At 30.2% G+C, this 18,103-nt stretch overlaps 1 protein-coding gene across 1 annotated transcript in view; it reads right to left on the bottom strand.

Annotated features, from left to right (window-relative positions):
- LOC107451291 (very long chain fatty acid elongase 4) overlaps positions 1-12,814 on the bottom strand; it is a 69,866-nt gene extending 57,052 nt beyond the window's left edge. The window contains exon 1 of the mRNA XM_087169213.1: positions 12,607-12,814. The gene's annotated coding sequence lies outside the window, so the exon portion shown is untranslated. The remainder of the gene's footprint in view (positions 1-12,606) is intronic.
- Positions 12,815-18,103: the final 5,289 nt, after the last annotated feature.

Raw genomic sequence — 18,103 nt, 5'->3', positions numbered from 1 at the left:
AGCAAACAACTCTCCATTAGATAAAAACATTGAACAACCCTCTACAGATGATTCAAAATTAAAACAAAATACTAATGAGCCTACCAAAAACCAGAAAGTATCTCGTTTTAGCAGACTTATAAAATTATCTTCCAGGTATAATGCGGAAGTGAATGTTAAAAATTTATGATAACATTGTTACTTGGTATGAGAGTAATGTAGGGTAGACATAAGCATGATTTATTTTACTTTATGTTAATTCAGTGAGAGGCAAGGCAATAATACAATAATGGAATCAAGATTATAAAAAAAGCTTCTTCTGTTGTGGTAAATTGTTTTCCTTTTATTGCTAATAAGCAAATTGTAAATTGTCATTTTCTATCATAAGAAGTTATTTATATATTACTCTGCATATGCCTTCGCATAAAAGCCCAACAGAAACATTTAATAACGTGATGCGTTCCATAGTTTACTACGATGAAAGATAGAACAAATGCACAAGTACTTATTTTTTAACTTGAATCATCACGTTTAATAAAAGGATAGTAAACAGATAACATCAGCATATTTAACATTTATTATTTTATTTTTATTAAAAAAACTGAACCTCATTTTCTTTTAAGAATTATTGCTAACAAACAAACAACAAATTTTATTTAAATTTCATAATTTTCTATTTAAAAATAATTGGCTCGGCCTCCAAGAGGTACTACTTGCGGTGCTTTATATTAACTTGATATTACCATTTTTAAACATACATAAACGATACATAAACAAAAAATGTAAACTTCAAAATTTAATGCACAGATAGTTTCATAAAAGAAGAGAAATTCAATTAAAAAGAAATTGAAAATGAAAATTCTTAAGTATTAAAAATGTATACGTGTAGATTATAATCAACCCTAAACCTTGAGGGATTCTGATTGTTGGTGATGTTAGATAGGCCTGTATACTTTCTCCAACAATATTTTTAATAGTTATTGACTGGATTATGACGAGAGTATCAGAGAATAAAAAGGGTATGAAATGAAATCTTGATGAATATCTTTCTGATCTTGATTTTGAAAATGACTTATATTTACTAACAAACACCCTTCAAGCCATGCAAACAAACACAAGCATTTTAAACGTGGAGGCAAAGATAAATAGGGATTATTGTCAACCAAAATAAAACTAAAATTTTGAAGATTAATCCTAGATAATTAAATTTACTATTGGAAAATAATAAACTAGAGGGGGTAAACAGTTTTATGTATCTTGGAAGTATAATCAACAACAAAGGAGGAACTGTTAGCGATATACTAAACAGATAAAACAATTCCCCAAAGCAGTCACGCTATTCTCAATAAGTTCTAGAAAAACAAAAACATGACAAATTCAACAAAAATTAGAATTTTCAATATTAATGTTAAATTTGTCCTAATATGTGGATCTGAGGCACGGCACTGCAATGAAAATCACATGAAAAAACTTCATGTTTTACTCTAAATTTTTCAGATTTACGAAGAACAAGTTTTTGATTGGAACACTCTGGGCAATAGAAAAAGAGGAAGACCTAAAAATACTTGGGGCAGGATGATTGTAAATGAATTGAAAGCAATAGAACAGGGCCGTAACTACGCCGGGGCAGCCGGGGCACCGCCCCGGGGCCCCGACGGTCAAGGGGGCCCCATATGAAGAGACTTTTTTTTTCTATAAAGCACTCTAATTATATATATGTAAGAAAGAAATTGTGTTAAGATAGAGTTGATGAAAATTGTCTTTTTTGTAATTGCGTACCCACTATAACATAAAGGGAAGGGTAAAAAACGGCAAAACACCTTTTCACAAAATATTTCCCCTTCTTAAAAGAACAAACACGCTTTGCAGAGAAGGGGAAAGGCCACAGCTGCATGTAGTTGATTGCGTCAGACCCAGTGGCGTGCCAACCAGGGGGAGGCAGAGGGCCCCTCTAAAATTTAGATGACCGGGCAAACGATGCGTTTCGCCCCTCCTGAAATTTAGACACTCACAAAAATAAAGTCAAGTAAAATCAGTAATTTAAAAAGGAAAAAAAATTTCAATTTTGAAGCTATTTTTGAAATAGAAAACTTTTTATTCCTCTAACATTTATGTGCCTTGCCTCTTTTGATATTTAGTTATTCGCCAAGACGAAGTCTAGTAAAGTAGGTAATTTTAGAGGAAAAAAAAGCTATTCTTTTTCAGCTTTGAAGATATACATCAAGTTATTCTGTTATGGGCGATTAATATGTTTTTTGACTTTTGGAAAAGTAAAGTAAAAGTAGAAAAAGTATTTTATTTCCAATTTTTACTCTATTTACTTCCTAAATAATAATGAGGGGGGCGAACATAGTGTTTCGCCCCTTCTGAAATTTCAAAGTGCTCAAAAATAATAAAAATTGGTAACTAAAAAAAAAATGTCATCTTTGAATCTATTTTCCAAATAGAAAGCTTTATTTTCTTCTGAAATAAAAGTGAGGGGGTGAAAAATTTGCTTCTCATCTTCTGAAATTTAGACATTAATAGAATAAAATCAAGTAAAGTTGAAAATTTCAGAGGGAAAAAATTGTTTTGTTTCATAACTTCGACGATATTTTCCAAATAGAAAACTTCATTTCCCTCTTAAATTATAGTAAGGGGATAGAAAACTTTAATTTCTTCTGATATAAAGTAAGGGGGGCTAAAATGTTTTTAGTATCTTCAGAAATTTAGACATTTGAAATAATAAAATCCAGTAAAATTGCTTAAAAAAAAAAAAAACTTTGAAGCTATTTTTAAAAAAGAAAATTTTATTTTCTTCTTAAAGTGAGGGGGTGAAGAATATACTTCACACCTTCTGAATATCAGACATTCGCAAGAATAAGGTCAAGTAAAATTTATATTTAACTCTTATTTTCGACTTTAAAGCTATTTTCCAAATCGAAAACTTTAGCCTCCCCTTCTGAAAATTTGAAATTCGCTACAATAAAGTAAAACAGAATTGAGAATTTCAGAAAAAGAAACTACTTTATTCCCAATTTAATAGCTATTTTTCAAATTGAAATAGAAATCCCCCCCCCCCAAGAAAAATGCTTCGGTTTTGTTTCAATTTTTTACTACATATTACAACTTTTAATTTATTAAAAAAATTTAAAACAAAAACACGAAAAGAGAAGAAGAGCACATCATAAAAAAACATAACAAGTGTTTAGAAAACTAAAATAAGCACCACTGTTTTGACTGTGGGTGGTATGAAGGTGTTAAAACCTTCATATCCCCCACAGAGTTGACCCACAGTTATCTGACTCCTCAAAAAATAGCCATCTCCTTTTACACCATGGGAAAATGACCTTTTCCTTCTTTAAATTGCCTAAATCATTTTTATGACCCTGGGCTCTTTTGTGCTTTTATAAAATGTCATATATTTACAGTACCATCTATATGTCCCTTAAGTTGTCTGAAACTAGCAATTATCTAGATGTTCTACGAAAACCAAGGCCGGATTAACCATTAAGCACACTAAGCACGTGCTTAGGGCACCAGAGGATAGGGGGGCACCACAAAGTCTAACTAAATGTTCGCAGTACAAATTTTTTTTCTTCGAAACACTTATAAATTTATTATTTTAAGCTTCCATTTTAATAGTAGATAACAAGCATTTCTAAGTACAAAATTTTACATAATAAAAGAAAAAAAAAGAAAGATGTTATGTATCAAAGATTTTTGGTCTTATATAGAAAATTAGGTAGTGAATTTCTATGCGATATTCTCTACTTATTTATCCATTACAATGATTCTATAATATACTGCTACGATTCATGTTTACAGAATATTTTTCGTTAATACTTCCACAATTTGATTTTTTATGTAAAAAAATTTGATTTACAAAATGTTGATGCAATGATTTGATGATGCAAAAAATGTGATTTTTGATGTGAAAAAAAACTGTGTTATGCATGTGTTTGCTTTTATGTGCTGCACATTTTTTAAAAATATTTGCTTATACTATATTTTTAATTATATTTTCATTGCAACTGGAAAAAGAAATTATCTAATTACGTAAAGGTTGTGTTGCAAAAATTTATTTCAAAATTTTACGTCAAATATTTTTTTTTATTCACTAAATTAAGAAAAAGGAGCTGAGTAAGTATCATTTTTCGAAATTTCTTTGTGGAGGAGAGGTTAAATTTGAGAAAATATGACCACACACTTCGTATCACTTATGATTTTCTTTTATCTATATATATCGAATATTGAAATTAGAATTTAAGATTTAAAATATATACTATGTAATATGAATGCAAGCAGCTAGTCTTTTAATAAGGAAAGAATTACAGGTTCCTTAGTCCTTAGAGTCTTGTATAAATAAAAATAATATAAAAGTTGAGCACAAAAGATGCGTAAATTCACAATGTGAACCGGATGTTCGTTGACTGTGAAAAATTCGTTAAAAAGAGCACCCATCTAAACTGATTTAATTTTAAAAGCAAATGTAAGAAACAAGTAGCAATAAAATCAAATTTTCAATCATTGAATTGGATTTAGTGCAAGTAAATTATATTTTGTACATCTTATAACGAAATTTGTATAGTTATAATTAGGAACTAAGAAAAGTACCGAAAATTTCAAATTAAAAATAAATAGAAAATTTAGGAAAGATATTTTTATTAATTGAATTTAAAAATATGTTTAATAACTAATAAAGGAAATCCTTAATGATAATGATTAAAGTTTGAGCCAATCAAAATTATTATTGAGAATATATATATATATATATATATATATATATATATATATATATATATATATATATATATATATATATATATATATATATATATATATATATATATATATATATATATATATATATATATATATATATATATATATATATATATATATATATATATATAATTTCATCAACTTTTACTAAGATAATTTGAACATGTGAATATTTTGAAAATAATAATATTATTTCTGTCACTAAAAATAAATTTAATAGTTGTGCTTAATTTTTACTTGTAGCTCGTATGTATATCAAATTGAAATAAATAAATAATTAATTCATGTATTTCCATTGTCCATTTAACTTTTTCTTAAAATAAAAATTGGTCATTCTGTATAAACGAGTGGGGAAAATATTGTTGTTCCTGTTATTTTATTATAAGCACCAGACTGCTGGGAAACGTGGTCCAATTTAACCTGATCTTGCTTTCTGCATGTAACTAACAATCCCGCTGTATAACAACAAAAGATGTATATTGCCAGCATTCGATTACATGAATTCAGAGGCTCCTCAAAAGGACCACTGTGATTGTCACCAACAAGTGCAACCAATTGATTTACCACAGACAGAGAACATCCTTTCATCTCAGATATCTTTAAGCATCATATAGGTGACTCATTCCCCCTCCCTTTTTTTTTAGAGAAAAGGGTCCATATCTCAGAAAATTCAAATTGCTGTCCTTTCGAGGGGGGGGGGGTAGAGATACAAATAAATTGTGACTTAAGATTGAAGAAAGTGGGAGGTCAAGAAAAAGAAAAGTTTCTTGATTGACATAATTTTAAACCAATAACATTATTTAAGCTACAATCAGTAACTGATTTCCCGTATATACACACAAATTTAACATTTTGGTAAACACTTTACACCTTAGCTTACAGTATTTTGTTTCAACTTGGTTCGTGTTTAGATTATTTTACTTTTTTCGCATTGTTTACTTTTAATTTAACTCTATCGAATATTTTACTATTTGATTTGTGTGACTATTTTAAAAGAAAAGTTTCGGGAAACGGTCATATAAAGAGGAACAAGACTCGTGCAGAAATTTTAGATTTGACGTAGGTAACCATTTATTCTATTTAAATTGGTTCATCCTCCTTTTCCCCAATGTTTATTGAAAATGAAAATGTTTTTATAAACAATACTTGAGGAATCTTCCATTTCATTGGGCAAATAATTTTAATTATTAAAATTTGAACAGGTTTTTAAAGGCAGATTAATGAAATATAAGTTTAATTTTGTTCAAACGAAATCACTAATTTGTTTTTAAGAAAAGCAAAAGTCAGGTGTTTGATAAATAGCCTTGTTATAATGGTTAACTTTGATGTACTTCCACTTAGAAAATATTTATTTTCAAAATTTTTCTTTTATCATCTTTGCCTGTACCGAAATTTTAAATTCAAAAGTTCTTTTTCTTCCTTTTGTGTTAAAATGTGTACTAAGATCTAGTAGAAGGTATTTCAAAGTTGGTTATTTTAACATATAGTGTATCATTTAACATTTAATGCATCATATGTAAAATAACTAGCAATCTTTTCTTAAAAACTTTTAAGTTTATTTGCAATTCGTAATTAAGTTTCACAATTTTAATATTTAAAATAGTTAATATTTCAATAGGCTATTGAAATTATAGTATCGATAATTTATCCTTATTTTAACAAAGTCATTTCTGGTAAATAAAAATTATAAGCAACAGATAAAACTACTCTTTATGACTCTAAAAATTTTTATGACATTTTTACAGAAATATAAGAAGAAAAATAAATTTCATGAAAGGAAAAAAAATGGTAAAATCCTACGTGAATGCACACAAAAAGTTTATTGTACTAAAACATTATTCTAAATTATTGCTTTTGAAAGCATGTTGTAATAGTGTAAAGCTTATATTGCTTCAGATTGTAGCTAAACCCTTCAAAAATTTTATGAATAATTATTATTCATCCATCAACATTGATTATGTCTGAATCAATATAAGTGAAGAGTTTAATTTTTCTAAACCATTATTACATTTTAATAACAAAAAATTAATTGAACTTAAATGTAAAAATAAAATTAAAATTAGGTATTAAAAATTATATAATTTTTTGCACCTAATATTTGCTCCGAATTGAAAAGTTTTTGCACCTAATGATGAATTTCATTTACCTAAAAATAATTCCCTGTCAAAAATAGTTTTTTTTAAAAATTATTTATTATTAATAGTCGGAACAATTTTAAATTTAAAAATATACAAATTTTTATATAATTTTAAAGAATATTAATTTAAATGGTAAAATACAAAATTTGAACGAAATCTGTCGAATAGTTCTTGAGAAATTAAATATTAGATATAATTTTTTTTGAAATTAAATAATTCAATTGTATTTGACAGATTTAGTACACATTAAATTTTGTATTTTGTCATTTAAAATAACATTTGTTAAATTTTAAATTTAAAGCTCTTTCGACTATTCTCTTAATAAATAAAATATAAAATAATTAATACTTTTTAAAAAGTATTTTTGACACAGAACTATTTTTAGGTAAATAAATTTTATTATTGGGTGCTAAATTTTTTAGTTTGTTTAAAAAATTCTCGAAATAGAGCTATTTATTTCGAGACTCAAGAAATTCGAATCCATTGAAAAAAAAGGTATGCTTTTTTTAGAAAAAGTACGTGTCTGATTTTCTAATTTAAAGTATTTTGAGTCTTAGTATATAAAGATTAAAACTTTCCATCATAAATTACTCAGAGTGTTTGCTTTTTTGCACATTGTACATACACACAAACAGAAGTTATTTATTTTTTTATTAATTGAAAAGTTTTGAATTGATTATATTATTTAAATTTTTTTGTTTTAATTTGACTAAATATTTTCTTTTAAAAAAATTTTGATTTAATATTTTGAATTAACACTTGACTTAATAGTAGATATATTTTTAATTGTTAGAGGGGGCACCAAAATATTTTCAGTGCTTAGGGCCTCAAGAGGTCTTAATCCGGCCCTGACGAAAACGGATGTAAGCTTTTAAGGGATCCAAGGGGATGACTCTTGTTAACATTTACTTAGGTCATTTTGTCACGAGATTTTTTCTGAGACAAACGTAAAACGTTGCAGTTAAATTCCAGTTTTTAACTCATTTAATTGCGTCATTTAAATTAACCATTTTTAATTCAGATATAAATTCTGTTACCTTTTGTTTTGTTCAATTTTTGAAATTGAAATTTAACTTTAATTAAGAGTTTTTAAAATTATTTGCAACTTCATTTTTTCAAACATTAATCGTGATATCAATAATTCCCATTCTTAATAAAATTTTTCTTTGGAAAACAAGAAAACCAAATGTAAATTTATTTATAAGGAGGTAAGTAAATGTTTGCATTAACTCATTTAATACATTTAAATTTTATATTTATCTACTGTTAGAATTCTTTTATAAGAATGGTAACATAAAAATTGCTTTTCTTTATGTTCGTATATAAAATTTAATTTGCGTAGTACTTTAATTGATAATTTTACTGTTTATTGTGTGCATGAATTTTGTTCTTATTTTATATTTTTTAAATTATTAAGACCTTTAAATTTTTTAAATTGGAACTTCGAATTTTTAGGGTTTTCAACAACTTTGTTTTCATTAAAAAATGAAATGCAATCTTTATTTTATCTAAAAAAAATCATATTTAATTTAATAAAAAAAACGCATTTAATTTAATAAAAAAGCTATGAGCATCAGCTTAGAAATCCGTAGCAATTAAAATTCATTGCCATGAGAAACCATTAAAAAGAATTTTTTTTAATTAGCAAATATGCTTTGACTTTTTCTCATTTTTCTTTCATTAAAAAAATATATATATTGCCCTTCGGCACAATTTTGCCACATATCGTTGGTTCAAAACTAAAACGACACTTCTGCACTATTTTCTCATGTTATTTGAATGAGAAGTGAGTGCAGAAGCGTTGTTTTAGTTTTGAACCATCGATATGATTACAAGGCGTCATGAATACATAGGCCAAATATTCAAGAACGAATTCTTTTCAAAATATAGCTATATTTTCTAGGGACCTGTCCATATTGGAGTAAAGCAACTTTGTTTTTTGTTAATCGATGTATATAGAGAAAGAATTTCTGTATATTTTTTCAATTAGGACTTTTTAAAATGTGGATATATATGCCAATAGAAAAAAAAGTCTATAATTCCTTCAGTTTCCATAACGCGATCAAAAACTTTTAGATTTGAAACTAAAAAATAATTTTTATTATTATAATGGTTTTGTCTTGAAAAGACCTTTCTAACGGTATAGTAACCGGATTCAACAGGTTTATAAAATTGGTATTTTATGATTAGCATTATATTTAGAGGAAAAGGAAGCTACTGTGGACATGCGAGACAAGAGGAGACAACTTGAATAACTCCCCCCTAGTCATATTTCCTCGGTGAGATGCCGTAAATTGGTAACATTTATGTGCAGTGAACAAAAAACGTACCACCCTGAATAACTTTTGATTTAATGATCGGATCTTCACGTTCTAGGCCTCCATCTTAATAATTCGAGGGTGTGACTTCAAATATGCAAATTAATTAGCGCACGATATTTTATTTTAAGTTACGCAATCAGACACAAAAACATACTTTCCCTGAATAAATATAACTTTTGTTCAACAGATTCGATTTTCTAACCCCCGTAATATAGGAAGTAGCTGTAATCTGGGAAATATGGTCCCAATAGTTGGGTCGGGTGGGCCATCCAAAGTTTGGACCCCCAAATGTTAAGGGAATTGAAAAAATTTTGCACACTATTATAAAATTCTTTTATCTAAAGATAATTCCATGCAAAAAATAACTTTTAGTAAATATTTATTATTTTTTATTTAATAATAGTCTGATGTTGTTGATCATTTACGTCGCACTAGTGCTACACAATAGGCTATTGGCGACGGTCTGGGAAACATACCTTGAGGTTTGATCCTCTGCAGAGAGGATGGCACCCCCGGTTCGGTAGCCCGGCGACCTGCACGCGAAGTCGAGCACTTTATGGTAGAACAGTTTAACGAGGACCAATACCGCACACCCTCGGTCCCTACGCAGACTGATCCAAGTGGTCACACACCCGCACACTGACAGCAGCCAGTGATGCTTGACTTCGGTGATCTGCTGGGAGCCGAGTCTTAACGATCAGTCCACTACGGGACAATAATAGTCTGAAAACTTTTGAATCGTAAGGCATTTTTTTTGTATCATTTTAAAGTATCTAATTCCACATGGAAAATACAAAATTTGAGCGAAATTGGTTGATTAGTTCTTGAGAAATTGAGTTTTATAAGTACGACTTTTTTAAAATTTAATTTCTCAGGATTAATCGATTTCGCTGAAATTTTGTATTTTGCCATGTGGAAAACTTACAATGTTTTGTTATCCAATTTATATGCGAACAAATAACTTGTTTTCATAAACATATTCGCTAACATAATACATAAATAGCGAAAATGACGATTAGAGATGGAGTACTGAAAGTTTTTGAAAGGTCCTCCGCCAAAAATTTTTGCCCCAGGGCCCCGAGGGGTGAAGTTACGGCACTGCAATAGAAAGGCATGAAGAGAGGCAAAATATCTGGCCACAGCTAGAGGGCGATAGAAAGCTATGATAGAAGTCCTATGCTCCAATTCGGAGTGAAGAGGAATATGAGAGATCGGAAGATTATTAAAATTGCTTGTAATTAAAAAATTTATTGCTCAAGATAAAATTTGATACAATAAATGGTGTTAAATTAATAAATTAAAAAATATTATAAATATGAAAATAAAAATATTGTGATAGAAAACGCTAATGCTGGCCATACTGGAATAAGAATAAGTATTTCGCTTCTAGATGTGGAAATAAAAATCAATATTGACAATTTCTAATGAAAACCTAAACAAAACTTACTTAAAATGTGGATAGTTGCTCATTGACTGCTATTCCAATGGCAAATTATTGTATAATTTCCGAGCTAAATAAGGAAAATGCTTTCAATAAATTTCCTAGCGTATAGTTAGAAGTTCAACAGTTGAAATTGGACGTCTGTCTGAAATATATTCTTTTTCTCTTAATTTACTAAGTAATTTATATTAGAAAAGATATAAAATGATTCGACCTAAAACATTGCGGCGGATAGATTGTATATAATTTTTGGTTATAATTATATTTATAATTGCTTATAATTGCATGCATTAGTATTTCTAGTGTAATTTATAAAATCTTCAGGCATTTATTCTGTACAGAGATTACTAAGTACAATTAGGGTTTAAAGTTATTGAGAAATGTAGCAGTAAGAATTAGATTAATTTAGAAATCTCTCCACTAGATGGCTGATATTCTGTGCTGTAGTGTGAATGAATCAGTCAACCATTGAACTGCCGGATACAAAGCATCGGCTTGTATTTAATGTTTAACTTTTAAAATTTTTGAAGGGTTCCACCCTTACAACATGGAACTTGTAAATAAATAAAAAATTTGTTCAAGAACTGCTCTTCTTTTTTGTTTAAAAGTCACTCCTTCAAACTAAAATATAGTTACTAACAGAATAAAACCTAGAATAATAAAGAGCAATAAGAAATCATTAAAAGTTTCCTATTTTAGGCAAAAGAAAATTTATAAAGAACAAAGCTTAGTTTAATAGAAATTTCATTGAGAAATTCTTTAAATTTGAAATTAAATCAATATACAAACCAATGTATTTAATGGTATTTACAGGTTTTACTTCATAATAGTCATTAAACAGCCGACCCAACTTTGAATTTACTACTACTGGAGTTAAACTCCAAAGCCTTGCAATTTTGAACCTAATCGTGAAGACAAGGAAACTCCTGGATCTAGTATTGAGAGAAACTTGCCTTCGTGGAGGGTTTTTTATGGAACTAACCCACATTTACGTTATACGGAGGAAAACCGCAAAAACCTCCCACGGTTAGCCAGATGGCAAAGGGACTCTAACCCATGATCCGTCTACCACTGAGGATATCTTTTCGTTAACACTGTGCTTGGCACAGAATTCGTATCAACCAGCCAGCGCCGGGATTCGTTTCCGGGTCACCTCATTGGGAGGTGAGTTCTCTATCTCCTGAGTCACCTTGGTTTTGTATTTACAAATTGTAAGGAAAAACAAGAGCAGTTTGAAAATGCAAGAACAGTTTGCATTCATTAACAAGAACAGTTTGCATTCATTTGAGTAAAATTTAGGTTCAATCTTAAAATTTATATTCGTTAAGCTGAAATATATGTATATGGTCTTGTTTAAATTTAAATCTGTATTATTTGATAAAAAACAAGTATTTATTGTAACTAAATCTAATTCAACTTGTAGCTTAAGTGTGTTTATATCCAAAAATGTTATTAAGGATGAACAGGAAAATTGTAGAACAGAAAAATTTATTTTTTGATTAAAAATGAATGCTTTAAATTTTAGAATGCTTATTACTAATAATGCTTGAGTTAATGAAATATGTAAGTTTTAAAAATGCATTTGTGGTGTATCATCTATTTTTAAAAAAAAAAACAAACCAGTTATCAGCAAAAAGAAATTTATTGAATACAAAAAATCATACTCGATCTGATATTAATTTTTCGATTTATTTAGAGAATGCAGGCAGAACTGAAATCGATCTATAAATTTATGAAACATTACCAGATTTTAAGATGGATGTTACAATAATACATTTTAATAAATTTTGAAATTGACCTAAATTAAAAAAAATTATAAAAATTCAAAAATACAAATTTAAAATCTAAATAAATTAATATACTTCAAATTCTCAGAAAATAATTTTTCAAGCTGAATTCAGGATTTCTAAGGGATCTTAACATAACTAAAAACTTTCTTAAGTATTAAAAACAAAATGTGTACCTTTAGTAAAAACAAAATTTGGAGCAGAAAACTGAAACTATCTCTTTTTAAAAGTCAGAAATAATTCATTTTAATAATTAATCAGTCATTTATATCCTAATCAATCAGTTTCATCTTTATATTTTTTATTATATGATGCCGATAACCTTTTATATTACAGGAAGTAAGTTAATAACGCTGGTAAGCTTATATAGATCTCGCCTTAATTCGAAACACGCTTTTGAGAAAGCTTTAAAAAGAGGTAAAAACACCTATTCTCAAAGAAGGAATACATTAAAAATACATTAAGTGCTTCAATTTTTTTCTAATTTCCATTTTTACCACCTATTATATATATTTTTAGTATGTTTTCAAAAATTAAGTCCAATCATTAAAAGCCAGAAATTAAAATTTAATTAGTTAATGACACCAGATTGGCATTCAAAGAAATTTGTAATGTCCGTCAGCGATTACAAAACCAGTTTTGTAGATGTCAGATTCTCTGACGCGATTGGTGTTAAATGCTGATTTTACATCAATTTTAAAATTAAAGCGTTTTCTTACGGTTTGTTTAATAACATCTTCCATCTTGTCGATTGGGTGCGAATCAATCTTGGTGATGGTGTTGATAGTGCCTGAGAAATCTACAACTCGTAGTCTTGGAGTGCTTTCATGGTAGGGCTGCTGAAGGATGAAAGCAATGGCAGAGTAAGGTGAGTTAGAAGGACGACAAATTCCTTGTTTCAACCATTTTTGAATTTGAGTGTTCAAAAACTGGTGATCTGGTTCTGTAATGCAATATGGTCGACAACGAATACACTTGCCATGTTGCAATTCTATTTTAAATTCCACATAAGGACATAGTCCAATATTGAAATCATCAGAATAAAATCTGTCTGAAAATTGTCCAATTACAGCACCAAGTTCTGAATGCAGAAGCTCAAATAATCCAGCAGATTTTGGAATCAGTTCAATTTGAGGAGGATGCTTACTTAGTTTAACAACAACATCATGATGGTACTGAGAGTTCACTGCAAGCAATGCAGTTAATGCTAGGTATCGATGAATGAATACATTTCTATAAATGGAGTGCAGATGGAGTAGAAATGCATAATGAACCGTTAGAGTCGTAAGTGCATCTAGCTTGCACTTGGTGTAGCCATTCAAATCCCAAAATGAGCGAAAATGGAAGTTGGGAACAAATTCCAACCTTGGTCATTAGATTATCCATGTTTCCAACCTTGATGCTTAAATAAATCCATCCAATAAGGTTTATTAAAGGATCGACGACTTGAAAATATCCATCAGACCGTGGGTGAATAACGGTATTAACAGGATTTTATTAACAGGATTAACAGAAAGAATTTTGAATAATAGTAACGTCTGCACACGGATCACAGAGGACTTGAACTTCTTTTTGTTATTAATGATAACAGGTAATTCAATTCAACATTTAATACAATTTATTGAATGATCATCTTCATTTGCACGCCCAGATCTTGCAAGTGGGAGGTTGCGGTTTGTGTTGAGATGAGAATTCGGATAATTTAAACTGGTGGCGCAGCGTGGTTCATTGTTACTAGAACTAATTGAGTATCTAGTAGACGGGAACAGAGTTTTCAGTTGCTTGTTGGATTCTTGAACTGATCGTGATGAATTTCTTGATTGAGTTGTAGGTGAATTTCGTTAAGGGGGAGGTAAACTGCGCATGAAAGAAGCAGGACCTTTTTGTCCACTTCTCCAGAAAGTAATATCTCGTACATTGTCAGTAGTAGGACTATATTTGCGTTGTGGTTCAACGTGCAAATTGAAAGTTTTTTACTGAGATTTCGTTACTGAAAATAAGTTGTTAGTTGATTGGCGTGACATATTTTCTTGTTGGAAACTTCGATTTACATCAAGTGCGGTAGCTCTATCAATTAATTCTTCGAAATGAATTAAATTCTGAGTAGCTGAGGCAATCCGCCATTTTTCTTTTATGATATCACCAATTATCATAGAAAAGCGATCAGTTTGTGTTGTAGTAAACTGAGCTTTTTCAAGAAGCATTTTCCTTAGCAAAAATATAATCAACTAAACTTTAATTATTATTTTTTGCGAGAGCTCTGATGAGCTAAAAATTCTTGCATTGTAATGTGCCTTTTAAATCTGACATAGAGGGCAGTTTTCCATGCTATCCAGTCATTATAAATTTTATCTCGTGTCATTTGCCAATTTTTTGCAGATCCAGCTAGGCGAGAAATAGCATTAGTTAGTTGAAGATCATCAGACCAATTACACAGTGTCGCAACTATTGTAAGAAACAACTTTTAGAAGAAAAACAAAACAAACGCAGATCATTTATTGTTTACTTTTATTAAAATTTACGCACACCGTTATTCTAAAAACTCAAAATCTATATCGTACACAAGAACTGCTGTTGCCAAAACATGGAATACTAAATACTGCTGTTGCCAATACATGGAATACTAAATATGTAATAAGAATATAATTAATGTTCACGTTCACACTTTTACACTCGACCATCCTGACTTTTGGACGACCTCGTCCCTTCGAAACAACTTATAATCCTTCAAGTGAAGCGGCACACTTTTACACTGCACACTTTTACACCTCTTTGGTCTACTGTTATCTTGGCTTAAATTTTTATTTGGATCGTCGTTGCATTGATTTGTAGTATTGTTGTCGTTTATGGGTTCACAAGCAATGAAGTGTTTCTTACTTCCAGTAATATTGTCCCCATCATCAGACAGATCTTCGTCGTTGACCAGATGAAATAGTTTCATTTGCGAAGCGTGGGCGGTTGTCGTATAATTATGTTGCCTTCTTCTTCCTTGTCCAACTGCGCGTAAATCAGATACTTGATAAGTGTCGGATGGTAATATTTTGATGACTGTTAAAGGACCTCTGTACTTAACTTGGGTTTTAGTGTTAGATAAGGCAGTTTGTTCAGGTAATCGTCTTACGACCACAACGTCACCTATATTGTACTTAAATGCATCACATCGATGTTTGTCATAATTCCTTTTCATCTTTTCTTGTGCAATGATAATACTTTCTTGGGCATTTCTTTGCAGTTTTGTTGGATTTACGTAGTCATTTGATGTTGGTAGTAGATCTTGCGTTACCAATTGAACTGTACGCGGTTCAATCACGAACTTTTCGAGAGTCTTCAACACAACCCTATCAGGCATTTCATTAACCTGGAAATCATGCAAAAAATCCAGGTCTTCCACATGAACTAACTTGGACCTGCCTTGATTTCTAACCATTATTATCTCGGGTGCGTCAATGATGTCGTTCCCGATGAGAACATCCGGGCCTTCAAATGTATCATCAGTCACTACATAAAACAGAACTTCCTTCAGCTTTACCCTGTCTATAGTCACATTAAGTATGATAATTCCTAGTGACTCCCTTACACCTCCAATACCTCGAATTCGTGTAACTATGTTTTTATGTATATTTTTATTAAACGTTTGTGCAAAACTATATTTTAACATAGATATATCCGCAGCGGTATCCATAAGAGCACTTGTATTTACTTCTTCTATGATAATATTCTTCGTTGTACTATTACTGGAACTGGGTATAAACGAAACTGCATTGACTAATGGGAAAGACGCTATCTTTGGACATTCCTTTGTACCATGTCCTTCTGTTTTGCAGGCAGTACAAAACTTTGGACGTTTTGGATTTACACAATCACGGGCAAAATGGCCGGTATCATAACAATTGTAGCAAACAGTTTGATTACTAGTTGTACTTCGACTTGACTCTGTTTGTTCACCTTTGGCGACATTTTCTTCTTTCAAAAACTTATTGTTACTATATTTATTATTATACTGAATATGATTCTTAAAAACATCTTTGAGTTCAATAAATTCATCTACCTTTTCAGCTAATGTATAAGGTGAAATTATATGGGTCCACTGATCCAAGTAACGCTCTCGTATATCTGGCGGTACCCGAGCTTTCATTCGATCTGTGATGATCAGGTCTTTTAAACTCTCAAAACTATTTATTTTAAGTCCTGCAGTCCACCCATTAAAATACGTTTCAAGCTCGTGGTAATATTCTTTCCATGACTTTCCATCAGTATTCTCATGAGAATGAAAAAGTTGTCTAAATTTTTCAGGACTTAGTCTGTAGCACTTAAGCAAAAGAGATTTAACATAGTCATAATTTTCTGACTGTTCTTCTGGTTCTCTCATTATCATTTGGACAATTTCACTTGGTAACTGGTTAATTAAACATGCCATCCACAATGTACTTGGCATTTGTACTCTTTTCATTACTCTCTCGAAATGTACTAAATAAAGGCTGATATCCTCATTACTCGTAGAAAACTTCCTCAGTTGTGACTGCCAATCAACTTTTGGCGACGATGTTATTACTTCAGTTTCGACGACTGAAGTTTTAGCAGCAATATCTAACTTCTTGAGTTCCAATTCATGTTCCCGATCGGCTTTTTCTTTTTCCAATGCATGTTTCCGATCGGCTTTTTCTTTTTCCAATGCATGTTGGCGATCGGCTTTTTCCAATGCATGTTGGCGATCGGCTTTTTCCAATGCATGTTGGCGATCGGCTTTTTCTTTCTCTTCTTGACGAAGGCGCTCGGCGTCTTCAACCAAATTTTCTACCATTCCTCGAACCATTTCTTCATCGTATTTCTCGCTATTCAATATTAACTTTCTCAAGTCAGGGATTTTCAAAGTAATAGACGAAACATCTTCAGATAACTCATTAGCTACGTAACGTAACTGATCTTTACGAAGTCGCGATAAAAATGCCATTTAAACTCAAAATTAATTACAGTTGCCTGTTTATCCCACTTCTGATAATGTAAGAAACAACTTTTAGAAGAAAAACAAAACAAACGCAGATCATTTATTGTTTACTTTTATTAAAATTTACGCACACCGTTATTCTAAAAACTCAAAATCTATATCGTACACAAGAACTGCTGTTGCCAAAACATGGAATACTAAATACTGCTGTTGCCAATACATGGAATACTAAATATGTAATAAGAATATAATTAATGTTCACGTTCACACTTTTACACTCGACCATCCTGACTTTTGGACGACCTCGTCCCTTCGAAACAACTTATAATCCTTCAAGTGAAGCGGCACACTTTTACACTAAGCGGCACACTTTTACACTATATCTACTTCTTTTATCCATTCAGACGCATTGTCAATGGCATTTCCTTTAAATATTGAAATAGAATTTGTGATATCATTATTGGATGCAATTTGGATGATAACAGGTTGACTTGCTTGTTTGTCTAATAATTGATTTTGAGTCGAGTTTGTCTAATAATTAATATTGAGCCGACTTCATTTAAAGTTCTTTTCTTTAATTCATTAAAATATTAATACACTATGTTTGATACCACTGAAAAAAATATTTTCTAAAACAACGAAAACCCGTTGTAAAATTCTTATTAAAACTGTCTATGTCAATATAGACCCTATTTAAAATTTCTAATTGATCCGATATTTTATAGCCA

Source organism: Parasteatoda tepidariorum, chromosome 8, assembly GCF_982258835.1.
Source record: "Parasteatoda tepidariorum strain Cologne lab strain chromosome 8, Ptep-v5.0, whole genome shotgun sequence".
Classification (NCBI taxonomy): domain Eukaryota; kingdom Metazoa; phylum Arthropoda; class Arachnida; order Araneae; family Theridiidae; genus Parasteatoda; species Parasteatoda tepidariorum.
Note: the sequence above shows the minus strand (reverse complement) of the source record. Positions and strands in the feature narration are given on the sequence as shown.